Genomic DNA, 5,974 nt, shown 5'->3' on the forward strand with positions numbered 1-5,974 from the left:
AAGGCATGGTCAGCGGTTTGCCTTCTGGACTGATGAGGCCAGAATCCTGCTCCAAGGAACTCTTCAGCCAGTGTACAGAGTGCTATCTCAGAGGAAATCCACATCCAGGCTGTCGATGACCACACCGCAGAGGTAAAGATACTACTGGACTTCATTGTAAAGTTACAGGGATCTGAGGAGCATTTAGTGGTACTTAAACAATGTTCACATTTAATCATCATTACAAACAAACTCATAGTAAAGGTTCACCAAGGGCCTTAATTAGGAATAACATTAACAATATATTTTAACTATGCTGCAAATTATTTTATCTTTATCTTAAATGTACCATTTTCCTCAAAATAACTGTTTTTGCACCATGGTTTGCACATAAGGTGTATTCAACGGGAAGCCCTCTAAGTGGTCTCATCTTCCCGGGTGCCTGTCTACCTCGACAGTGAGGAACAACTGTCCTGTTTGCCTATTTGAGAGGAGTGCTGAATAGGACACCAACACAACTGAGCTTCACAGATGAAGTGCAGTTCATCTGTTTCTCTCTCTCTCTCTCTATGCCTCCCAGAGGAAACGCGCCCTCTTCTTAACAAAGAAACGCATAAGTTGCATGGACTAAGTTCAACAGACAATCATTTAAAAACTCATCATAAGTAGTGAAAATGTATCCACTGTATGTGTTATGCCTGATGTGCTTGATGTGTTTATTGTAACCTATGAAGTTTAATCGATGTTTTATAACCCCTTTTAATAGATAAAGTTATTAAAGGTACTCTGTGTATGCCAGATATGCGAAGATTGGGCTTGAGGGAATGGTCATGATATTTGAATAACCTTGGTATGAATGAAAATGTGTTATTCTGAATAGTGTTTGTTGCATGCCACTTTATAGAAGTTATTAACAAAACCTAGACAAAGATATTTGCCCACGCGATAAATTGAAGCATCATGTTAATCTAAGCGCAAAAGGAGGAACCTTGCAGGGCATGGCTAAGCCCCGCAGCCAATATCTGACTGGAACAATTGCCATGGGATGGACCAAAATCAACCTTCTTAAAACTGGACACAAAGCCTTCGTGGCTCACTCGCTTGCTCTCTGAATCTTTGGCTCTTCCGCCTTATTGATTGTGCTACAAAGTCCTCACAGTCATCAACATCAGGCTAGTGATCCTCCAGAACTCCAAAACTTCAGTTGAAACTCTGCGACTGCCTAAATCTTCAAAGTCTAAAGCCAAGTGAAGGAACTCTCAGAAGAACTCCAAGCATCACTCTCCGTACCTAAGGCAACCGACTTTCGAAGCTTCTACATCACAAGGCAACCTCCATTCACCAGAGGGTTCTCCCAAAACGACGTCATTCAAACGACAGATCCGCAACCAATCAAAGGTGCTGGGATTCCCTGGAAAAGCCAACAACTGGAAAAACTCCGCTCAGCTGTCACCAAAACGCAAGTAAACAAACAAAGCTTTCATCTCTTGCTGAACTGGCGCTGAATTGATTCTAAGCAGTAAAGCTAAGACATTCAAAAGACTCTGCTTTTATGAGTTTTCTCAGGTTGAATTTAAAGAGCTCGTAGAAAACGAGTATTAGAACTTCAGGAACTTCATGCAAATGCAGCAACTAATTTCCTGAACCTTATGTATGTATGTGTGTGTGTGTGTGTGTGTGTGTGTGTGTGTGTGTGTGAGCTTAGTTTAATGTGTCATAGAATAGCGAATAAACTGTTGTTTCATTTATAAAGTATTGTCTTGTGTCGTGTATTTTTAAAGTTAAACTCTGCCCAGATCCAGCTACCTAGCTCGTAGCTTATAAATTATCACAAGCATGTATTAACCTTTGGCCAGGGATAGTACAAATATTCAAATTGGTAAGATATACTGATGTTAACGTCCCGCTGGACGAAATGTAGATAAAGTGTAAACTATCAAATTTGGAATCAGTTCAATCAGGTTGATTTTGAATCTTCAGATTCGATTCCCCCTCTGAAAATAGCTAAAATAAAAGTTAAATTCCTTACTGTATAATCAATATACAGTATATTTCAAGAAACTAAGACTTAAGGTACTCCACTTTTTCAGTTGTTTAAAGACTGAAATACATTTTTCATTTATATTTTAAGTGTAAATTCATTTAAATTTGAAATTGTTAACTCAAAACAGGTATTACACACTTTGTAATTAACATCTGATGCATTTATAAATCAAAAATCACAATTGAAATAAAAAAATGTTCCTGAGATTCAATATCTTTAACAACATGTACAAACATTACTACAAACTAAACCACCAGGGTCCTAGAACTGCGGTCCTGAAACTGCAGCCTCTGGTTGTGCAGGAACACCCTTCTCGCAATTTGCACTGTGGGCTGTACCACTAGCGCTGGGGTGTGGCTGCAGACAGTGCCACATACGCTTAATGTAGGCTAATGTAGCCTACTAAAACTGTGACACTGGAGGACACACCTTATTAATAAAGCATAGGCTACTATTTACAGACAAGCAGAATAGCCCAGAATGTGAACGCAATTAATGCGCTAAATTGCACGTTAAGTGTTTTGTCCCCCATTGAAAACCATTATAAAGAAAATGCTAAACGTGGCACATGCAGGGAAGAAGACAGTGATGTAAGAATCCCAAATTCTGTATATTTATTAATACAATTTGTTAATAAAGTATAGGTTACTAAGTACAGGAAAGCAGATGAGAATATGAACGCAACACGCTGAATTGCACGTTTTCCTCCCATAGGCTTAATGGAAGAAGATTGTGGTATAAAAAGGCCAAATTTGATATAGTACACCATGTTGGAAACTATACTGCCTACTGGGAAGCAGATGTGACCGGAATATGAACTCGACATGCACAAGTGTTTTCCTCCCATAGAAAACTATTATTTGAAAACGCTTAATGTGGCGTAAGGCATTAAGACAGTAATTAAAATACCAAGCAAAACATAGGCCTACACCTTATTAATAAAGCATACTATTTACAGACAAGCCGAAGAGCCCAGAATATTAAAGTAACATTTCACGTTAAGTGATTTCCTCCAGTAGAAAACTCTAAATACGGCCGTTTATACACATCTGCCATACACACACATCCCAGCAATCTATAGCCGTCATTTCAACATCTCGGTTAAGTATAGACCCGATATAGTCCGGCTATGTGTAACCCACATCTAGCCCAAATAACCTTGAATTTGGTTTCATGTCGTTTTTTGGCAAAATAACTTGTGAGATGTATGATATTCCATCATGTAAGCAAAGTCAACAGCGTTTACAAGGTGTTTGGTTTAATTTCTTTGACATGTTCAATACGTAGCCTGTGCGTAGCCACGATTTAGCTCGTAGTCAGAGCGGCTATCTATAGCCCACTTATAGTCAAACCTGATTCACTGTAGTTTTTGGCCAGACAGCGCATGAGATGGTTGATATCCCATCATGTTCGCAGTGTCAATAATATCTACAAAGATATAAGTGTCATTTCATGACATTGTCTATATATAGCCACGATTTCGCTCTAAATTGGACGGGCTACGTGTAGTCCGCCTTTAGCCCACCTGGCGAAATCGAGGCAATCTGTTCTCTAATTTTAACGGCTTGGCTATAGCCCTATACCAGTAACCAGACCAGCGATGAGCGTGGCCAAAATAGCCTTACAATTGTTTACATGTAATTTTCGCCCACGCAGCTTCTTATCAAATGCAAGTAAACTTTTGAAACATTTAAATTAAAGTTGTTAAAAACTCCAGATTTTGTATCATAATATTTATATTTAAGTGTATTGTATTTACAACATTTTATTTTGTCATTAATTCTTTTGTATTTTTATCATTTTGTATTGTCTTAGCCACCGAAGATATATGTATACATAAAGCTTTATTCATAAACGGAAATCCATCTACATGTATCTCTGGTGGACTACTTTATAGCCTACTCATTTATATGCTCAGCTGCCACGGACTTTCAGTTGTATCAGCTACCAGTTAGATAGCTTGAGGTAATGTTTGAACTGTAAAAGCTATATTTGAAAAACATTAGTAATTTATAACGTCTGCTATGCTCAGCTACCATGCTGCTGCCACAAATTTGCGTGCGGGACTTCATTTCGCTGTGACTGCAGCGGCAAGCTTGTATCAGCTGCTGACCAGTTACATAATTTGTGGTATGTAGCCTGCTGCATACTTTATATGCAAAAAATGTATAAACATTTACTATATGCTCAGCTGCAGTGCCGGCCCGTAGGGTTGTGGGGCCCTAGGCAAGATAACGAAAATAGGCCCCACTAGTTTAAAAATTGTCATAGCAATTTAAACATATGACAAGTCTGTCTATGATCGTGGGCATCATTGCATTTATAAAACGAATACTAATACTAAAGCAATAAGAATTATGTATAGCAGTCAGAACATCCTTTTTTTCCGGCTCCATAAAGATACCGTTTGGATTCCATTTCTACTACAATTTCACTTTAATCTCTCTATCATTTTTTATTTCAATTCCAAAATCTGAACCAACAAAATCTGCACACAAAATTTGAACTGTAACTAGAAAAGTTCAGATAAACTTTTTCTTTATTTGCCAGAAATTATAAAGAACACTAAGTTTGCTGTGCCTGTTTGTAGATCTGCACAATGTGGCCAAAAAAATAAATAAATAAAAATTTGTTTTTTTTATATATATATCAATATGACTACTAATAATTTTAATTATAGTTTTAACTAAATAAATAATTAAACAAAGTAATAATTATTGATAATGATTATTATTATAGTTTACAGAAAACTGCAGCATGACCTGTTAACATGCAGGAGGTTTATAATTGTTTAGAAAAGTCAAAGGATTTATTATAAATGATTATGATTAAAAACATTAACAGTAATTTCTTAATTTTTGTCAGAAAATGTTATGCATCCACTGAGAGAGACGGACAGAAAACTCCTCTACACCGGAGAAAAAAAGAAGTAGTATTATTTTTCCTATTTTTACCCAAAATAAGGTGTAGTGAGTAACTGTAGCTGTTTCATTCATACTGGTAGCCGGAGGGCGCCCTCATGCAGTAAAACCATAAGTGAAAAAAATCATAAAATGAAATACTCACAAAAATCACATTGGAGGAAATCCCTAATATGGACAAAGGCATTTGCTATCGCTGCAGTAGCTGAATAAAACACAGATAGGACGTTTTAACTGATGAAGAATGAAGACATTAAATACATGATTGTGACTAAATGGTGTCTCTCTGTTTTTCAAGTCATCATGGGTATTTTTTTATATGCATAATGTATATTCATAATGCAATGCTATTCAACATAGCATTTATCATTGTATATAATTTATTAGGGATTTTTATTAGGGATGTTCATTTTAACCGGTTAACCGTTAACCGACCTTAAGAATTTTGACCGATTAATACAATCAGTTAAACGGTTTAAAAAGTAATTTTGTTTTCTCAGTAATTTATCAAAATATTTAAAAAGGTTTGCTGCATGGTTAAAAATTTTGTTTTTAGAGAAAAAAAAAACATAAGTCGCGTATAAGACGCATTTTATTATTTCATTTAGAAATAGGCCTAATGCCCACGCGAAATATTTACAAACATAATAAACACTGTAACACATAGCTAGGCTATTTTATTTCCCTTCACTCCACAACAAAGCCTTTCAATTAACAGCATTTAGAAAAGAAGAATTAAAAATATAAGAAGCTATTGTGAGACTTTTGGACCGGTTTTGCCCCCGTAGTCCTTCCTGTGTTTCCTTATTTGGTCATGTTCCTGTCTGTGACTCCTGCGTGCATCCTCAACAGCGTGACGTGACAGAAGACCTGACCCAAAACAGTTACCTCTGTGTGTTTCCCCTCCATTTTTTTTCTTGTTTTTCTCTCAGTTTTCTTTTGTTTCCGTTGTTGATATGGATCCCTTCTTCCGCCCGGAATTCCTCCACCACCTGCTCCGCCGCCGTTGGTCGGCCCCCTGGAGTACGCG

The sequence above is a fragment of the Sinocyclocheilus anshuiensis genome, unplaced genomic scaffold (genome assembly GCF_001515605.1).
Source record: "Sinocyclocheilus anshuiensis isolate Anshui unplaced genomic scaffold, SAMN03320099.WGS_v1.1 scaffold1048, whole genome shotgun sequence".
NCBI lineage: Eukaryota > Metazoa > Chordata > Actinopteri > Cypriniformes > Cyprinidae > Sinocyclocheilus > Sinocyclocheilus anshuiensis.